General features: G+C 44.9%; 1 protein-coding gene and 1 pseudogene across 1 annotated transcript in view; both read left to right on the forward strand.

Moving 5' to 3' along the window:
• The window catches only part of SLC3A2 (solute carrier family 3 member 2), a 47,902-nt gene that overhangs the window by 10,189 nt on the left and 16,085 nt on the right, over nucleotides 1-21,628 (forward strand). The gene's annotated exons all lie outside the window — the stretch shown is intronic.
• On the forward strand, nucleotides 19,733-20,532 carry LOC116757649 (annotated as a pseudogene).

The raw sequence follows: 21,628 nt of genomic DNA on the forward strand, positions 1-21,628 counted from the left end.
AGTTCCCTTTTGGGAAGAACTGGGAGAGTCATTATAGTCTCATGATCCTTCCCCTAGGGGCTTGGTTATCTCCTCAGTAACTGAGTTTTGGATGTGAAAATTGGCTCAGATCCAGGAACTAAGGAAGAGATTTTGGCACCATTTATTTTATTTAAAATTTTTAATTTTATTTATTTATTTACACAGCAGGTTCTTATAGTTATCTGTTTTATACATATTAGTGTGTTTAAGTCAATCCCAATCTCCCAATTCATCCAACCACCACCACTCCCCCCGCCACTTTCCCCCCTTGGTGTCCATACGTTTGTTTTCTACATCTGTGTCAAAACTTCTGCCCTGCAAACCGGTTCATCTGTACCGTTTTTCTAGGTTCCACATATATGTGTTAATATATGATATTTGTTCTTCTCTTTCTGACTTACTAAACTCTGTATGACAGTCTCTAGATCCACCCATATCTCTACAAATGACCCAATTTTGTTCCTTTTTATGGCTGAGTAATATTCCATTGTATATACGTACCACATCTTTCTCCAATCGTCTGTCGATGGGCATTTACGTTGCTTCCATGACCTGGCTATTGTAAATAGTGCTGCAGTGAACATTGGGGTGCATGTGTCTTTTTGAATTATGGTTTTCTCTGGGTATATGCCCAGTAGTGGGATTGCTGGGTCATATGGTAATTCTATTTTTAGTTTTTTAAGGAACCTCCATGCTGTTCTCCATAGTGGCTGTATCAATTTACATTCCCACCAACAGTGCAAGAGGGTTCCCTTTTCTCCACACCCTCTCCAGAATTTGTTGTTTGTAGATTTTCTGATGATGCCCATTCTAACTGGTGTGAGGTGATACATCATTGTAGTTTTGATTTGCATTTCTCTAATAATTAGTGATGTCGAGCAGCTTTTCATGTGTTTTTTGGCCATCTGTATGTCTTCTTTGGAGAAATGTCTATTAGGTCTTCTGCCCATTTTTTGATTGGGTTGTTTGTTTTTTTAATATTGAGCTGCATGAGGTGTTTATATATTTTGGAGATTAATCCTTTGTCCATTGATTCATTTGCAAATATTTTCTCCCATTCTGAGGGTTGTCTTTTTGTCTTGTTTGTAGTTTCCTTTGCTGTGAAAAAGCTTTGAAATTTCATTAGGTCCCATTTGTTTATTATTTTTTTTGGTATGTGGGCCTCTCACTGCTGCGGCCTCTCCTGTTGCGGAGCACAGGCTCTGGACGTGCAGGCTCAGCAGTCATGGCTCACGGGCCCAGCAGCTCCGCGGCATGCGGGATCTTCCCGGACCAGGGCACAAACCCGCGTCCCCTGCATCGGCAGGCGGACTCTCAACCACTGCGCCACCAGGGAAGCCCCCCAATTTGTTTATTTTTTTTTTATTTCCGTTACTCTAGGAGGTGGATCAGAAAAGATCTTGCTGTGATTTATGTCAGTGTTCTTTCTATGTTTTCCTCTAAAGGTTTTATAGTGTCCAGTCTCCAGTCCATTAGGTCTCTAATCCATTTTGAGTTTATTTTTGTTTATGGTGTTAGGGAGTGCTCTAATTTCATTCTTTTACATGTAGTTGTCCAGTTTTCCCAGCACCACTTATTGAAGAGACTGTCTTTTCTCCAGTGTATATCCTTGCCTCCTTTGTCATAGATTAGTTGACCGTAGGTGTGTGGGTTTATCTCTGGGCTTTCTATACTGTTCCATTGATCTATATTTCTGTTTTTGTGCCAGTACCATATTGTCTTGATTATTGTAGCTTTGTAGTATAGCCTGAAGTCAGGGAGTCTAATTCTTCCAGCTCCGTTTTTTTCCCTTAAGACTGCTTTAGCTATTCAGGGTCTTTTGTGTCTCCATACAAATTTTAAGATTTTTTTGTTCTAGTTCTGTAAAAATATGCCACTGGTAATTTGATAGGGATTGCATTGAATCTGTAGATTGCTTTGGGTAGTATAGTCATTTTCACAATATTGATTCTTCCAATCCAAAAACATGGTATACCTCTCCACTTGTTTGTGTCATCTTTGATTTCTTTCATCAGTATCTTAAAATGTTCTGAGTACAGGTCTTTTACCTCCTTACTAGGTTTATTCCTAGGTATTTTATTTTTTTTTTTTTTTTTTTTTTTTTTTATGCTGTACGCGGGCCTCTCACTGTTGTGGCCTCTCCCGTTGCGGAGCACAGGCTCCGGACGTGCAGGCTCAGCGGCCATGGCTCACGGGCCCAGCCGCTCCGCGGCATGTGGGATCCTCCCGGACCGGGGCACGAACCCGCGTCCCCTGCATCGGCAGGCGGACTCTCAACCACTGCGCCACCAGGGAAGCCCCTATTCCTAGGTATTTTATTGTTTTTGTTGCAATGGTGAATGGGATTGTTTCCTTAATTTCTCTTTCTGATTTTTCGTTGTTAGTGTATAGGAATGCAAGAGATGTCTGTGCATTAATTTTGTATCCTGCAACTTTACCAAATTTATTGATTAGCTCTAGTAGTTTTCTGGTGGCATCTTTAGGATTCTCTATGTATAGTATCATGTTATGTGCAAATAGTGAGTTTTACTTCTTCTTTTCCAATTTGTATTCTTTTTATTTCTTTTTCTTCTCTGATTGCCGTGGCTAGGACTTCCAAAACTATGTTGAATAATAGCGGCGAGAGTGGACATCCTTGTCTTATTCCTGATCTTAGAGGAAATGCTTTCAGTTTTTCACCATTGAGAATGATGTTTGCTGTGGGTTTGTCGTATATGGCCTTTATTATGTTGAGGTAGGTTCCCTCTACGTCCACTTTCTGGAGAGATTTTTTTTTTTTTGCGGTACATGGGCCTCTCACTGTTGTGGCCTCTCTCGTTGCGGAGCATAGGCTCTGGACGCGCAGGCTCAGCGGCCATGGCTCATGGGCCCAGCCTCTCCGCAGCATGTGGGATCTTCCCGGACCAGGGCACGAACCCGTGTCCCCTGCATCGGCAGGCGGACTCTCAACTACTGCGCCACCAGGGAAGCCCTGGTGAGTTTTCATCATAAATGGGTGCTGAATTTTTTCAAAAGCTTTTTCTGCATCTATTGAGATGGTCATGTGGCTTTTATTCTTCACTTTGTTAATATGGTGTATCACATTGATTGATTTGCGTATATTGAAGAATCCTTGCATCCCTGGGATAAACCCCACTTGATCCTTTTAATGTGTTGTTGGATTCTGTTTGCTAGTATTTTGTTGAGGATTTTTGCATCTATATTCATCAGTGATATTGGTCTATAATTTTCTTTTTTGTGTGGTATCTTTGTCTGGTTTTGGTATCAGGGTGATGGTGGCCTCATAGAATGAGTTTGGGAATGTTCCTTCCTCTGCAATTTTTTGGACAAGTTTGAGAAGGATGGGTGTTAGCTCTTCTCTAAATGTTTGATAGAATTCACCTGTGAAGCCATCTGGTCCTGGACTTGTGTTTGTTGGAAGATTTTAAATCAAGTTTCAGTTTCAATTTCATTACTTGTGATTGGTCTGTTCATATTTTCTGCTTCTTCCTGCTTCAGTCTTGGAAGGTTATACCTTTTTAAGAATTTGTCCATTTCTTTCATGTTGTTCATTTTATTGGCATAGAGTTGCTTGTAGTAGTCTCTTAGGATGCTTTGTATTTCTGCAGTGTCTGTTGTAACTTCTCCTTTTTCATTTCTAATTTTATTGATTTGAGTCCTCTACCTCTCTTTCTTGATGAGTCTGGCTAATGGTTTATCAATTTTGTTTATCTTCTCAAAGAACCAGCTTTTAGTTTTCTTCATCTTTGCTGTTTTCTTTGTTTCTATGTCATTTATTTCTGGTCTGATCTTTATGATTTCTTTCCTTCTTCTAACTTTGGGTTTTGTTTTTTCTTCTTTCTCTAGTTCCTTTAGGTGTAAGGTTAGATTGTTTATTTGAGATTTTTCTTGTTTCTTGAGTTAGGCTTGTATGGCTATAAACTTCCTCTTAGAACTGCTTTTGCTGCATCCCGTAGGTTTGGGATTGTTGTGTTTTCGTTGTCATTTGTCTCTAGGTATTTTTTTTTTTTCTTTTTTTTCCTTTTGCGGTACGCGGGCCTCCCACCGCTGCGGCCTCCCCTGCTGCGGAGCACAGGCTCCGCGGCCATGGCTCACGGGCCCAGCCGCTCCGTGGCACGTGGGATCCTCCCGGACCGGGGCACGAACCCGCGTCCCCCGCATCGGCAGGCGGACCCTCAACCACTGCGCCACCAGGGAAGCCCTCTAGGTATTTTTTGATTTCCTCTTTGATTTCTTCAGTGATCTCTTGGTTGTTTAGTAACATATTGTTTAGCCTCCATGTGTTTGTGTCTTTTACATTTTTTTCCCTTTAATTGATTTCTAATCTCATAGTGTTGTGGTCAGAAAAGATGCTTGATATGATTTCAATTTTCTTAAATTTACCAAGGCTTGATTTGTGACCCAAGATGTGATCTATCCTGGAAAATGTTCCATGTGCACTTGAGAAGAAACTGTAATCTGCTGTTTTTGGGTGGAATGTCCTATAAATATCAATTAAATCTCTCTGGTCTCTTGTGTCATTTAAAGCTTGTGTTTTCTTATTAATTTTCTGTCTGGAAGATCTGTCCATTGGTGTAAGTGAGGTTTTATTGTCCCCCTCTATTATTGTGTTACTGTTGATTTCCTCTTTTATGACTGTTAGCAGTTGCCTTACGTATTGAGGTGCTCCTATGTTGAGTGCATATATATATATAATTGTTATATCTTCTTCTTGGATTGGTCCGTTGATCATTATGTAGTGCCCTTCCTTGTCTCTTGTAACATTCTTTATTTTAAAGTCTATTTTATGTGATATGAGTATTGCTACTCCAGCTTTCTTTTGATTTCCATTTGCATGGGATATCTTTGTCCATCCCCTCACTTTCAGCCTGTATGTGTCCCTAGGTCTGAAGTGGGTTTTTTTTTTTTTTTTTTTTTGCGGTATGCGGGCCTCTCACTGCAGTGGCCTCTCCCGTTGCGGAGCACAGGCTCCGGACGCTCAGGCTCAGCGGCCATGGCTCACGGGCGTGTGGGATCCTCCTGGACCGGGGCACGAACCTGTGCCCCCCCCCGCACCGGCAGGTGGACTCCCAACCACTGCACCACCAGGGAAGCCCTGAAGTGGGTCTCTTGTACACAGCATATATATGGGTCTTGTTTTGTATCCATTCTGTGAGCCTGTGTCTTTTGGTTGGAGCATTTAATCCATTCACGTTTAAGGTAATTATTGATATGTATGTTCCTATTACCATTTTCTTAAGTGTTATGGGTTTGTTTTTGTAGGTCCTTTTCTTCTCTTGTGTTCCCACTTAGAGAAGTTCCTTTAGCGTTTGTTGTAGAGCTGGTTTGGTGGTGCTGAATTCTCTTAGCTTTTGCTTGTCCGTAAAGCTTTTGATTTCTCCATAGAATCTGAATGAGATCCTTGCCTGGTAGAGTAATCTTGACTGTAGGTTCTTCCCTTTCACCACTTTAAATATATCATGCCACTCCTTTCTGGCTTGTAGAGTTTCTGCTGAGAAATCAGCTGTTAACATTATGGGAGTTCCCTTGTATGTTATTTGTCATTTTTCCCTTGTTGCTTTCAATAATTTTTCTTTGTCCTTAATGTAAGGTCGGATCTTAACAAATGGCATTGCGAAACAGAGGAAAGCTTCAAGTGAGCTTTATTAGGGAGCGCTACCGGGCGAGTTTCACTGGTCCTAGAGAAAGGGGCCAGAGAAGTCACGCCCGGGTGAGGGTCTGGGCAGAATTTATAGGGGAAGAAAGGAAAGGGGTGTGGTAAATCTGGGAGGGCGCAGGGTATTCATTATTTGGTGGCCTTTTCGGGTATCGTGGCAATATCTAGTGCCGGTTGCATCAGTCTTGGGACCGTTAGTCCCGCCCCTCGAAAGGCGGGAAGGCTGGGCCGGGTGGAAAGTCCCCAGGTCAGTTCCTGGAACTGGGTGGTCCGGAAAGTCTCCAGGTCAGTTTCTGGAACTGGGTGGTCCGGAAAGTTTCGGTGTGATGCAACCTGTGAGTCTGATTGCGTTCCCCTGCCTTGGGCCAGTTGGCCTTACATCCCGACATCTTTGGTGTAATGGGGCGGCGTTCTGATCTCTGGCTACTTCTTGGTGAATGGGGGCATCGAAAGGGAAGTCGGGCGACCAGAGGTCCGAAGCTTAAGGGACACCAGTGGGGGGTTCTGTAGGAATCAAGGTGTAAGGGCTGAGGAGCATTTGGTTTGTGGCCACCCGAGAGACTTCCTCCATGCGCCTGCAAAGGAACCTAAGAAAACAGGAAGCAAACATGAGCAAGATACAGATGAGAATTACGGGGCCTAAGATTGGTGTTAGCCAGGTATAGAGGGTGGACCGCCACCAATCGGGAATTGGGGAGGCGTACTGTTGGTGTTTGCGTTGGAGTTCTTAAGAGATGGAGGGCGTTTACGTTGTCTTCGACGAGTCCTGTTTCATTGATGTAATAGCAGCATTCCTCCTGTAGGAAGACGCAGGTACCTCCTTTGTTGGCCGTCAGGAGATCCAGGGCTCGTCGATTTTGGAGGGCAACTTGGGCTACTGAGGTGATCTGGCGCTGGAGGGAGGTGATGGAGGCGGCAGAAGCCTCGATGGCTAGCTGGAGTTTCTGTTGTAGGTCACGGGATGTTGAGACACTGTGTGTTAGGGCTCCTCCCCTGATGCCCGCAGCAACGAGAGAGAAGGCGAGGGAAATGCCTGCAACCATAGGGAGAAAGATGGCCCTTTGGCCCTTAGAGGTCGAGGGCCCGCATGAGTGCTATCAGTTCAGCCCTTTGAGAGGTTGTCCCTTCTGGGAGGCGGTTGGCCTCGATAATGGTTGAGATGGTTACTACCGTGTAGGCCGCCTGTCGGCATCTGTCAGGACCGAGTCAGGACTGAGTATCGAACTACCATCCACAAAGAGAGTGTGGTCCGGATTTGAAAGAGGGGTGTCAAAGAGTCCCTCTCTTGGTGGCTTGAAGGCTTCTATGACATGAGGGCAGGAATGGGATGGAAAGCCCCTGGTGCCAGAGATAGGCAGGAGGGAAGCCGGGTTCAGGCGAGGGGAGAGATCAAGAGAAATAGCTGGGTTTTCAATGAACAGGAGGTGGAACTCCTGGATGCGGGAGGGGCCCAGGAGGGAGAGAGACTTGTGGCCTAGGAGGTCGACCAGCCGGTGGGAGGAAAACACGGTTAGTGGGTGGGCCAGGGTCAGTTTGAATGTTTGTTTGGTCAGTTCGGCTGCCGCTGCTAGGGCCCGAAGACATGGTTGCCATCCCCGAATGGTTGGGCCTAGCTGTTTGGAGAGGTAAGCCACGGGGCGGTAGGAAGGCCCTACAGGCTGGGCAAGGAGTCCAGTGGCTATTCCGGCCTGTTCATCCACAAAAAGTTGAAAAGGTCGGTTTGGGTTGAGCAGAGAAAGGGGAGGAGAAGATATCAGAGCGTTACGGAGGGTGAGAAAGGCCTGTCGAATGGCGGAAGGAGAGGTGAGGGGTCCTTGAGGGGTTTCTTTAGTGGCTAGATATAAGGGTTTAGTGAGGAGAGCAAAGTTAGGGATCCAGTGCCGGAAAAATACTATAAGGCCCAAAAAGGAGAGAATTTGTTCCAATGTTTCCGGAGGCTGGAGTTCACGGATAATTCGGGTGCGGTCGGCTGTTAGACCTTTTGTGGTAGGGATAAGGTGGAGCCCCAGGTAGATTACAGAAGATACAGATAACTGAGCCTTGGCTGGGGAGACCCGATAACCGCAAGAGCCAAGGTAATTGAGGAGATCTGCAGTATGTTGTCTTGAGAGGCTGAGAGACGGGCTACAGAGGAGGAGGCCATCTACATATTGAAGGAGTGTGCTGGGGGTAAGGGAGCAGGAAGTGAGGTCCCATGCCAGCGCCTGACGGAAGAGGTGAGGACTGTCGTGGAAGCCCTGGGGAAGAACTGTCCAGGTGAGCTGAATGGAAGGAAGTATGAGTATCCGGATCCGTCCAGGTAAAGGCGAAGAGGAAATAGGAGTCGGGATGTAGGGGGATAGTGAAAAAGGCATCTTTGAGATCCAGAACCGTAAAGTGGGTTGTGGATGGGGGGATATGGGAGAGCAAGGTGTATGGGTTTGGTACTACTGGGTGGAGAGGAATTATGGCCTCATTGATTAGTCAGAGGTCCTGGACCAGGCGATAATCCCCTGAGGCCTTGCGGACAGGTAGGATGGGGGTGTTGCAGGGAGAGTCAGTGGGGATAAAGGAGTCCCTGGTTTAGGAGTCTGGTGATAATAGGTTGTAGGCCCCTAAGGTGAGTCTCAGAGATGGGAAATTGGGGCCTTGATGGAAATTTGGAGAGGTCCTTTAGGTGGATGAGGACGGGGGAATGGTGTGTTGCTATTATGGGCTTAGAAGTATCCTAAACTTGGGGATTGATTGGGTTTGGTGTGATTGGAAGAGGGGAATAGGAGGGGGAGGGTTCTAGAGACAGGCCGAGAAGAGGAAGCAGGAGTTGGGAGGAGGGGACCTTAGGGTCAAGTCTAACCAGCTGGAGGGAGGCCCCTAAGTGGAAAAGGACATCTCGGCCTAGCAAAGGAACTGGGCAGGATGGTATGACTAAGAAGGAATGAGTAAAAGGGAGTCCTTCGATATGACATGGGAGTGGACAGGATGGTTTGCCATCAATATCCATGACCGAGATCTGGGAAGGAGAAACTGGCCCGAAGTAGGTAGGCAGGACCGAATAGGTAGCCCCTGTGTCCACCAGAAATGAGATGGACTTACCCGCTACCTGTAGCGTTACCCTGGGCTCAGCGAGGGTGATGGGGGCCTTCGAGTCCGGGTGCCGTCAGTCGTCAGCCAGTCCCAGCAGTTCGAGTGTTAATGCTGTTGGGTCGGCCTGCCCCCCACGTGGAGACGCTGAGGGAGGGCCAGTCGTAGGGCAGTCGCTCTTCCAGTGGCCCGTTAGCCCGCAGCTGGGGCAGGGCTTAGAAGGAGGTCAGGGATTGGGACATTGGTGAGCCCAGTGGCCTTCTTTTCCGCATTTGAAGCAGGCCCCTGGCGGGGTTGCCTTTTGCGGACCCCGTGGATGCTGTGATCCATGGGAGATGGTTGGCCTTAGGGCGGCTACAAGAGCTTGGGTTTGGAGGGCCACCTTTTGGTGCATCCGAGCCTGTCGGCAGGATTCTGCCAAATCCTCACGGCCATTATAGACTTTAAAGGCCATCTTTACCAGATCTCGAATAGGGGTCTGAGGGCCGTCTTCTGCCCGTTTTAATTTCTTTCGGATGTCCGGGTTTGATTGGGTAATAAAATGGGGGGCTAGGACCGTTGCCCCTGCCAGGGTGTCGGGATCCAGCCGGGTATAGAGAGTTAAGGCCTCTGTAAGGCGATTGAGAAAGATAGCTGGATTTTCGTTAGGTTCTTGGGTTATCTCTTTTAGTTTTTCAAAATTGACTACCTTATGAGCGGCAGCCTGCATGCCAGCCAGGAGGCATTGGATCGTGAGGTTGCGTTTACGCCGGCCATCTTGGCCATCCTGATAAGTCCAGCCTGGATCGGTGCCAGGTACGGCAGTCACTCCAACAGGCATGGAGCTGTCGGTAAGGTGAACCTGATCTGCATGGTTTCGGGCAGCAGTTTGAATTCTTTCCCTCTCGTCAGGGGTCAGAGTAGAAGATAGGATCACAAAGATATCGTGCCAGGTCAGATCGTAAGCTTGAGAGAGGTAGCGAAATTCTTTGATGTAGCGGGAAGAGTCGGCAGAAAAGGAGCCTAATCGCTTTTCTATTTGAGAGAGATCTTGGAGGGAAGAGGGAACATGAACTCCAATCCTTCCACTCCTGCTACCTCCCTCAGAGGGCAGAGGAGATTTGGTTAAGCAAGGGGCGTGGGAGGAGAAACCGTTGAGGGAGGCGGGGGGAGCGGTTGGAGGGGCCGGAGCGGCCGGAGCGGGTTCGGGAGGAGGAGGGACCGCTTCAGGGTAGGGTGGAGGTTGGAGAGGGGCTCTGGAGGGGGGAGAGGCAAGAGATCAAAGGAAATTAGGGGCTTCGATGTAGGAGATGTCTGTTTGGCAAGAAGGATCTGGGAAGTGGAACAATCGATGCAGAGGGAAGGGCGGGAGCGTAAATACGAGAAGGCCCGAACATAGGGGACCTCGGACCATTTGCCCGTCCTGCGGCAGTAATTATCTAGATCACGGAGGATGTTAAAATCCAAAGTCCCTTCAGGAGGCCATTTGGATTGATTGTCTAGAGGATATTGTGGCCAGGCCACAGTGGAATAGAAAATAAGCCGTCGGCAACGGAGATCTTGGGAGAAGCCGAGGGCTGTAAAATTGGCTAGGAGACACCCCAGGGGCGTCTTAGGATCTGGTTTCGATTGTGAGGTTCCCATGACCCCCAGTCTGTCCCTGAGTGAATGGAGAGGGAGAGAGGCGTCCCTGGTCTCAGTCTCCAATTCACGGCAGGTCAGAGGGCGGTCAGGCGATTGGGACGTCTCCACAGTTGCCCGAGGCCCGGAGAGAGGACAGAGGAGTCCCTGACGCGGCCGCGATTAGGGACAGGGAGTCCGGTGGGCAGGGACTCTGAGGGTCAGAGGGAACAAGGGAGGGGGACTTACCCCGTTTTCTGCCGGATCGGGTGGCTGAGTAGAGGTTCCCTGGTTGTCTCCTGGGGGAGGGGAGGAGCGGCCCGCGCGGTAACCCGCGGGGCTTAGTACCCCTCCCGGGTTTCGGCAAATGTAAGGAACGGCACCAAAAACGGAGGAGAGCTTAAACAAGCTTTATTTGGGTACGCTCCCGGGCGAGGTTCACTGGTCCGAGAGAAAGGGACCAGAGAAGTCGCGCCCGGGCGAGGGTTTGGGCAGAATTTATAGGGGAAGAAGGGAAAGCGGTGTGGTGAATCCGGGAGGGCGCAGGGTATTCCTTATTTGGTGGTCTTTTCCGGTATCGTGGCAATATCTGGTGCCGGTTGCATCAGTCTTGGGACCGTTAGTCCCGCCCCTCGAAAGGCGGGAAGGCTGGGCCGGGTGGAAAGTCCCCAGGTCAGTTCCTGGAACTGGGTGGTCCGGAAAGTCTCCAGGTCAGTTTCTGGAACTGGGTGGTCCGGAAAGTTTCGGTGTGATGCAACCTGTGAGTCTGATTGCGTTCCCCTGCCTCGGGCCAGTTGGCCTTACACTTAATTTTTGTCAGTTTGATTACTGTGTGTCTTGGCGTGTTTCTCCTTGGGTTTATCCTGCCTGGGACTCTCTGCACTTCTTGGACTTGGGTGGCTCTTTCATTTCCCATGTTAAGGAAGTTTTCAACTATAATCTCTTCAAATATTTTCTCGGGTCCTTTCTCTCTCTCTTCTCCTTCTGGGACCCCTATAATGCGAATGTTGTTGCATTTAATGTTGTCCCAGAGGTCTCTTAGGCCATCTTCATTTCTTTTCATTCTTTTTTCTTTATTTTGTTTTGCGGCAGTGCATTCCACCATTCTGTCCTCCAGGTCACTTATCCGTTCTTCTGCCTCAGTTATTCTGCTATTGATTCCTTCTAGTGCATTTTTCATTTCAGTTATTGTACTGTTCATCTCTGTTTGTTTGTTTTTTAATTCTTCTAGGTCTTCTTTAAACATTTCTTGCTTCTTCTTGATCTTTGCCTCCATTCTTTTTCCGAGGTCCTGGATCATCTTCACTATCATTATTCTGAATTGTTTTTCTGGAAGGTTGCCTATCTCCACTTCATTTAGTTGTTTTTCTGGGGTTTTATCTTGTTCCTTCATCTGGTACAGAGTCCTCTGCCTTTTCATTTTGTCTATCTTTCTGTGAATGTGGTTTTCCTTCCACAGGCTGCAGGACATGTAGTTCTTGCTGGTGGATGAGGCTAAGAGGCTTGTGCAAGCTTCCTCTTGGCTACTATTTATTGTGGTGACTGTATTTAGCCTTCTGCTCCTTTCTTCTTTCTTTCTTCAGGTTGTAGATGTTCAGCATCATTCTTGGCTTCCTTGGCTTCCCATCTATTTTCCCGCTAGGGATACCATTGTTTATTATATCTACAACTGTCTCTGATGGGTCAAGGCCCCAAGGCTAACCCTCCAATCTTGCCATTCTTATGGTAATTACAGCTTTCTGGCTTCTGGCAGTTAAGCAGTGCTTCTGTTAAACCTCTTCTGTTTTACTTGATGGGGATGGGCAGGGAGTACCATCCCCATACATCGCATGTTAAGTAGCTCAGCTCTGTGACTTCCTGTCCTCCACCATAGAGGAGAACCACCCCTGAACTTCTTAGTGATGCTGATACCCCTCTCAATAGATGGCCTTGGTGAATATTGTGTCCTCTGGGCCCTTTCTTGGAACACAATTCTCTGGTGGGTCTTCTGGCCTCACCTAATGTATCCATTCTGGCATGCCTGCTTTCTTCAGCCTCTGTATTCCTTCCTCTACCACCTACTAGGGCAAGTCAGGCATATCTGTTTCACTCAGCATAGGCCATTGCTTTCTCAAAGCTTCTACGAGCCACCAGAGCAGTGATTTTGCCCCACCCACTGGAATCCTTGCCAGGGGTTGAGTCCTGGGTCCCAAGAAAGCTCCCTGAAGTCCTTGGATTCTTAACCAGTGATCATATCCCTGGTCGCCAAATGCTTAATGGGATTGATATACTTGGACCTGGAGTAACCCCCACATTGAGTCTTTGGCCTGGGAAAGACAAAGTAGAAATCTTTGAAACTGCTGGGTCCCCACTCCAGCGACTTTCTAACTTCCCATTCTCTCTTCAACCCATTGCACTCAGCGTGCTGTCCTGGATCCACTTGTTTTCTCAGTCTGGCTAGACCAATTTATCCATGACCATGACTTCATTAACTATACATATTCTGCCATCTCCCAAACTTCATCTCAATCCAGGATCTCCTGAACTGCAGACCCTTGTATCTGACTGCCAGACGTGTTCATTGGGATGGTTCATCAACATCTGGCTAAACTTGTCCAAGACTGAATTCATCATCTTTCCCCACAAATCTGTTCCTTCTCCAGCGTGCCCTCTTTTACTCAGTTGTCCAAGACAGACATTATCCCCACTGCCTCCATACTGTAAATGCCCTCCAGCTGAAGACTGTCAGGAACGTACTTGTATCAGAGCAGGTTGGATTTATTACTTGTTACAGGAGGAAGAACAGACCCCAGGGGGGGGAGAGTGTTAGAAAAACTTACAGGATTTGGGCTGGCGTTAGGTGATTTGGGTGAGGGTTTAAGCTCGTGAGGCTTTACTCGGGGTGTTTTCAGGAAGTGGGATCATTTTGTTATTGGATATCTTAATAAGTCTTATCTAGAAAGAGGGGAGACTACAATGAGGCTGAATCTGTAATTGGTGAAGTAGCAGCAGTCACTCGTATTAGCCAGGATGGAGAGATGTTTGGACTTTTGTGATCTGGACAGTGTTCACGTTTTCGTTTGTGTTTAGACGTGATTATGTGAATGATCTTGTTCTGGTTTTTTTCTTCATCCACCGTGACCACAGAGTAGCCTTGTCTGATGTTATGTTCAACATGAGAACACCGAGGCCTAGCAGTGAGGGCCAGGCCAGCTTCTGGACATTAGCAGCTACTTTTCTCTTTCTCAGTACCCTAGTTCAAGCCCTTCACCCCTGGATTTCTGCTAGAGATTCCTGACCAGGTTCCCTGGCTCTGACTCTACCCGCTTCTAATCCATTCTCCCCAGGATAGCCAGAGTGATCTTTCCAAATAAAAAAGCCGATCTCAGCTCAGAATCCTCCTCCTTTGCTCTTAAAGTCTGTTCCTACTGTTACCAGGCCCTTTCCAGACTCTTGGACAGCCATACTGTAGAAATGAATATCGCTTCTACAAGACTCTCAGGCAAGCAAAAGCTTTTTATTAAAAGAGATAGCTTGTGCACAAGGGAGAAGGCAGGAAAAAAAAAAAGAGCCAGCTCCCTGAGTAGAAGGGGCGAGTTGCTTTTATAACAAAAGGGAGGGTTTGTCTCATGATGAATGATAATTTGCAGAAATCATGAAAGCTCTTTGATCAGCAGCCGGTGGCCCCAGGCTGGCTGTCAGGAATAAGGAGCCTTCTGTGAGGGGAAAGAAATGCACGAGAATTTTCTGCAAGAAAGCACAGGAACAGATAAGGATACAGATAAGGAACAGGGTTGGCTGTCAGGAATAAGGAGCGCTTCTGTGAGGGGAAAGAAATGCACGAGAATTTTCTGCAAGAAAGCACAGGAACAGATAAGGATACAGATAAGGAACAGGGAGTTGAGCTTCTTGTCTTGTGGCAGCTAGGTTAGTGTAACAGAGATAAAGTTAATCTTTTATTCATGGGAGCCTGGTTTTTGTCTCTGGGACTCAGGCCCCCAGGGCCTTTGTTCTTTAGCTTGAAGGCCTGTTTTGCCCAAGGCCGTTCCTCGGTTCTTTTCCGAAATGGCTGTACTCTTGTCTTCCTGTCTCACTACCACCAGAGCCAGCAAGGCCCAGTTTCCCTTTTCAGTTTCAATAACACCACTGCTTCCCTCCCTGTCGCTCTACCTGACCCCTTTCTGGCATATATTCCCTAAGGTCAGAAATCTTGTCTGAATAATTTATTACTTTATCCCCATCACGTATAACAAGGCATGTCACTAGAATTCATTGATTACCTGCTCTGTGCTATGAAGTAAGCTCCTGAAGAGGTTGTTAGAAGAAATACTTTTGAACTATAAACAGGTTCCTCTAACAGGAATCTTTCTGGGAGGATGGCAGCTGCTCCAGGGAATTGGTCTGCCCTCTCCTGGCAGCAAGAGGCACTGCCTCTACCAGTAGAGGAGTAGGAATAAGCAAATGAGCAGTGCTCTGCAAGGAGCAGGATAGGATGTTCACCTGTAGGGCAAAAATGCAATCTGAGAACAGAATTTCCTTATTTCCTGAACCATGGAGGAGTGTGACAGTGGGAAGCTCTCCCAGGGAAGGATTAGACTGGTTTTTGGAAGAGCCAAATATGTGGAATTTTAAAAGGAACAACTTTAAGGCTGCTTCTGTGGCCTTGTGTGAAAGTTTGGGAAGCAAAGCCTGATGAGAACTTTTCTCTTTTTTAATTGAAGTGTAGTTGATTTACAGTGTTGTGTCAGTTTCAGGTGTACAGCACAGTGATTCAGCCACATGTACACACACACCCCTATATATATATACACACACACACATATCACACACACCTATATATATACACACACACCTATATATATACACACACACACATCACACACACACACCTATATATATACACACACACCCCTATATATATACACACACACACCTATATATATACACACACACACATATCACACACACCTATATATACACACACACACCTATATATATACACACACACCTATATATACACACACACACACATATCACACACACACCTATATATATACACACACACCCCTATACATATACACACACACCTATATATATATACACACACACATATCACACACACACCTATATACACACACCTATATATATACACACACACCCCTATATATATACACACACACCTATATATATATACACACACACACATATCACACACACACCTATATATATACACACACACACCCCATATATATACACATACACACCTATATATATATACACACACACACACATCACACACACACACCTATATATATATACACACACACCCATATATATACACACACACACCTATATATATACACACACACACCTATATACACACACATCACACACACACACCTATATATATACACACACACCTATATATACACACACACATATCACACACACACACCTATATATATACACACACACCTATATATATACACACACACACCTATATATATATACACACACGCACACATATCACACACACACACATATGCATAGATACATTCTTTTCAGATTTTTTCCCTTACAGGTTATTACGAAATATTGAATATAGTTCCCTGTGCTATACAGTAGGTCCTTGTTGGTTAGGGAATCTTAATTATAGGTTGTTTCTTTGGTTTTTGGCCCAAGATCAAGGTTAGTATCTGTTCTTATCATTTAACATCTCATAAATCCTCTGAGGATACTTTATTTATTTTATTTTATTAAAAAAATAATTTATTATATTTATTTTATTTTTGGCTAGGTTGGGTGTTCGTTGCTGTGCGCGGGCTTTCTCTAGTTGCGGCGAGCGAGGGCTACTCTTCATTGCGGTGCGTGGGCTCCTCATTGCAGTGTCTTCTTTTGTTGTGGAGCACGGGCTCTAGGCGCCCAGGCTTCAGTAGTTGTGGCTCGTGGGCTCTAGAGCGCAGGCTCAGTAGTTATGGCACATGGGCTTAGTTGCTGTGGCATGTGGGATCTTCCCAAACCAGGGCTCGAACCCGTGTCCCCTGTGTTGGCAGGCAGATTCTCAACCAATACACCACCAGGGAAGCCCTAAGGATACTTTATTAAGTGGAATTTTGGAACAGGGAGATGAACCAGAGGCTTGCTCCATCCATTCCACAAATCAGTCTGATGTCTCAGTTCCTCCATGAAAGGTGTGGTTCTCCCTTTGGGGATAGATGTCAATTAAAGTGCAGACTGTTGGACTTCCCTGGTGGCACAGTGGTTAAGAATCTGTTTGCCAGTGCAAGGGACACGGGTTTGAGCCCTGGTCCAGGAAGATCCCACATGCCACAGAGCAACTAAGCCCGTGCACCGCAACTCTGAGCCTGCGCTCTAGAGCCCGTGAGCCACAACTACTGAGCCTGTGTGCAACAACTGCTGAAATCCACACGCCTAGAGACCCGTGCTTCGCAACAAGAGAAGGCACCACAATGAGAAGCCCACGCATTGTGAAGCCCACACACTGCAACAAAGAGTAGCCCCCTCTTGCCACAGCTAGAGAAAGGCCGCACAGCAACGAAGACCCAACACAGCCAAAAATAAATAAATAAATTTATTAAAAAGAAAATGCAGACTGCTGGTGTTCTGTGTATCATTTAGTTTTTGGAAAAAAATTTTAAGGTGAAACCTGCTATTTCCCCTTTTTCTTTAACATTATAGTTTTGATGCATTTTTTCTGTCTTTTTGTGCCCTAGCTCTTTTTTTTTTTTTTTTTTTTTTTTGCGGTACGCGGGCCTCTCACTGTTGTGGCCTCTCCCGTTGCTGAGCACAGGCTCCGGACGCGCAGGCTCAGCGGCCATGGCTCACGGGCCCAGCCGCTCCGCGGCATGTGGGATCTTCCCAGACCGGGGCACGAACCCGTGTACCCCGCATCGGCAGGCAGACTCTCAACCACTGCGCCACCAGGGAAGCCCTGTGCCCTAGCTCTTTAAGATTTAGTTATAGTACTCTAGTTAGACGTTTTCTACAAATTATTTTGTCCCCTAGTGATAAACCCTTTTTAAGATTTCCAAGTTTTTACTACTTAACCAGTGCTGCAGTGAAATCCTTTGTATATTGCTTTGTGCATGTGGATGAGAGTTTCTCTGGGTTATGAATCCAGGAACGACATTTCTGGGTAATAGCTATGAGTATTTTCAATTCTACAGGCTTTTGCAAGTTGCTCACCTAGAGAGATTGTACCAGTTAATGTTGTCACTTATGCAATTTCATGTTCTTGTCATCACTTGGTTCAGTCAGATGTTTTAATATTGCCAATCTGATGGACATAAAATTATATTTTGTTGTGATTTTAATTTGCATTTTCTTGGTTACTACTAAGGTTATGTAATGTGTCAAGAGTTCACTGGCCATTCTTTTGTGTATCCAATTTTGTGAAATGACTGTTCGTAGTCTGTAAATTTTTTTTTTTCCTACCAGGTTGTTGGCCTTTTCCTTACTGGTTTTCAGTGATTTATATGTTTTATGCAAGACTCTGTTGTTTTATTAGTTTCAGATACTATGTCTTCTCCCGTTTGTGGCTTGTATTTTCAGTTTGTTATGGTCTCGTGATGCACAGATTTTTCTTGCAGAATTTATCAGTTCTTTTCTTAATGTTTTGTGCTTTTGTGTCTTGTTTAAGAACTCCTTCCTTACCTTGAAGTCAGAAAGATATTCTAATTTTTTTTCTAAAAATTTTAAATATTTGCTTTTCATACTTATGTCTTTAATCACTTGGAATATATTATTGTGTTTACTTTTAAATAGTGACCTAATTTTATTTTTTTCAGCACCATTTGGTGAATAGCTATTCCTTCCTCCAGTGGTTGTAATATTATCTCTGCATATATTAAGGTTTCAAATAGGCATGAGTTTCTTTTAGATTTCATATTCTGTTCTATTGGTCCGTTTGTCCATCCCTGTGGCTATAGCCTGCTATTATTATTACTTTAGCATGCTATTATTATTACTTAAGAATATAACATGCTTGGTATATGGTAGGATTTGTCTTCAAAAATATTACTTTAAAAAAAAAATCTTTACTGTTTTTGGCCCTTTTCTCTTACACGTGTTATAGAATCATAAAGTTCCCAAGAACAGATATTCAGATTTGTATTGGAATTGCAGTGGATAGACAGATTGTTCGGGGATGTCAATGAAAAAATTAACCAATAGTCAGTCTAAGAAAGAACTGGAACATTTTATTTAAGCCAACCTGAGGATTATAACCCAGGAGACAGTCTTTCAGAAAGCTCTGAGGACTATTCCTCTGTTAGAGGTCAAAGCACAGTTTTGTAAGTTTTTGAGACAAAGGGTCATACATCAAAGTAACATAGTCCAACAAGGCGAGTTGTGAGTTATTGTGACCCCTTACAGAATTGAGAAAGGAATGTTATCTTATCTTCTGAGGAGTTACCTTCCTGGTGCCAGGAGGAAATTGCTTTGTTTGTTTGTTTGTTGTTTCTTTTTGCAAGTAGGCATGCTGTGTGTTCTAAGGGGATCTAGTTAATGTATAATGCAGGTACACAATGCACACTGAAAGGGCAGGGTAGTGGCTCAAACTGCAGAGAAAAACTTTATGTTAAATTTTTCTTATCTTGACTTAATTTTATTTCATCAGGGAGCATTAATTTCTTTATGACATCAAATCTTTCTATTCATGAATATGTGACATTTCTCCTTTCGGTCTTTACACTTGCTATTCCCTCACCTAGAAAACTTTCTTTTAGAAAGCTCCCTTGTTCGTTTACCTCCTTGGGTCTTTGCTCAAATGTCACCTCATCAGAGATGATTTCCTTGAATAAAGTAGTCTCCTTCTCACCCTCCTCTATCTTTTCAAAGCACTTGTAATCATTTGACATACTATGTATGGTTGAGTACTTTTTAATTGTCTTTCTTTCACTCAGTGGAATTAAGCTTCATGAAAGCAGGGTCTCTTTCCTCGCTACCACCCCAGCTCATAGAAAAGTGCCTGGCACATACTAGGTACTCAGTGTTTTTTGTGTGAATGAGTTTCTGTAGGATATTATCTTTTCCTTCATAAAGAAGTTATCTATTTACTGTTAGATTTTATCTTAGCTCTTAGTTTTCATTGCTAGTGTATATGACAACTCAAAAAAAAAAAGACATTTTCTAGTTGTTTGCTACTGGTGTACAGAACAGAATTGTTTTTGTATATTATTTTATGTCTAGTATTTTACTGAACTCTTATTCTAATAATTTGTCTAGATTCAGTTTGATTTTTCTATACAGAATTTTATTTTCTATAAGTAAGAAAAACATTTAGGTATCAGTTTTATTCCCCAAATCAAATTTTAGTTACCTATACAAGTGTTTTGTAAATTATTGATATTTCTATTTTAAAGAAACTTGCTCACTCTTTCCGTGCCTAGCGCAGCCATGGCTCATGGTCCCAAAAAGCACCTGAAGCGCATAGCTGCTCCAAAGCATTGGATGCTGGATAAACTGGTGTGTTTGCTCCTCGTCCATCTACCAGTCCCCACAAGCTGAGGGAATGTCTCCCCCTAATTATTTTCCTAAGGAACAGACTTAAATATGCCCTAACAGGAGATGAAGTAAAGAAGATCTGCATGCAGCGTTTCATCAAGATTGATGGCAAGGTCCGCACTGATATAACCTACCCTGTTGGTTTTATGGATATCATCGGCATTGACAAGACTGGAGAGAATTTTCGTCTGATCTATGACACCAAGGGTCGCTTTGCTGTTCATCGTATTACACCTGAGGAGGCCAAGTATAAGTTATGCAAAGTGAGAAAGATCTTTGTGGGGACAAAAGGAATCCCTCATCTGGTGACCCATGATGCTCGCACCATCCGCTACCCTGATCCCCTCATCAAGGTGAATGACACCATTCAGACTGATTTGGAGACTGGCAAGATTACTGATTTCATCAAATTTGACACTGGTAACCTGTGCATGGTGACTGGAGGTGCTAACCTGGGAAGAATTGGTGTGATCACTAACCGGGAGAGACATCCTGGTGCTTTTGATGTAGTTCATGTGAAAGATGCCAACGGCAATAGCTTTGCCACCTGGCTGTCCAACATTTTCGTTATTGGCAAAGGCAACAAACCATGGATCTCTCTTCCTCGTGGAAAGGGTGTCCGCCTTACCATTGCTGAGGAGAGAGACAAGAGACTGGCGGCCAAACAGAGCAGTGGAGAAAATGATCTCTAAGTGATGTGATTGGGAAAGTCTTTGTACTTAGAGATAACGCTACATAATTAAAAGCCTCTTTAGTGTTAAAAAAAAAAAAAAAGGAACTTGCTGTATGGTAACTCAATTCTAATGCTGCTTTCTACTTTGAGGATGAAAAAGGACTTCCCTTTCCAAACTTGCTATAAGATCCATTTTTCTTAGACTTTTGAGTTTTAATTTTTCTCTCTGGTCAGCACCTTTAATAGTACAAATTTTTTTCTTTTTCTTTTTTTTTTTTGCGGTACGCGGGCCTCTCACCGTTGTGGCCTCTCCCGCTGCAGAGCACAGGCTCCGGACGTGCAGGCTCAGCGGCCATGGCTCACGGGCCCAGCAGCTCCGCGGCATGTGGGATCTTCCCGGGCCGGGGCACGAACCCGCGTCCCTTGCATCGGCAGGCGGACTCTCAACCACTGCGCCACCAGGGAAGCCCAATAGTACAAATTTTTGTTTGAGATCATTTACTCTTTTCATGGAAGTGTGATAACCAGAATCTAGATTTCTGCTATTTAAAAATATCTCTCTAAATGTCTACATTTCCGTAGATATTTTGTACCTTTTCTGTTGAGTGAAATGACTAAGAAAAAAGCTTCCTTAAATAACATTTCCAGATTTGAGTGCGAGGGTCTGTGAGAAGAATCTGCTTTAATGGCCTGTTTACTGCTAACTACCATGATGTTTTCTGCACAGAGTACTTCTGACACTTAATGTGTGGGTTTTCCACCAAGCAATTCTCCAGTGCTGTGGGGACACCAACTGGATGTCCTACAATTTCATTCAGTTCTAAAACTACCTGGGGTTGCACAGACCCCACAGGTTAAGTAAGGGCTCAGTCTCACAGACTGTTCCCCACTTCACACAACAATCTCAAGTAGTGGATCTGCAAGTTACCCACACTTCTGAGTTGGCTAAAGATTAGGGGTTCCCACAACCCCCTCCTCAGGTTTGAGTTTGCTATAACAGCTCATAGAACTCAGGGAAATACTTTACATACTATTATCAGTTCATTATAAAGGATATTATAAAGGATACAAATGAACAGCCAGATGAAGAGGTACATAGGGTGAGGTTCCAAGCG

Source organism: Phocoena sinus, chromosome 8 (assembly GCF_008692025.1).
Source record: "Phocoena sinus isolate mPhoSin1 chromosome 8, mPhoSin1.pri, whole genome shotgun sequence".
Taxonomy (NCBI): Eukaryota; Metazoa; Chordata; class Mammalia; order Artiodactyla; family Phocoenidae; genus Phocoena; species Phocoena sinus.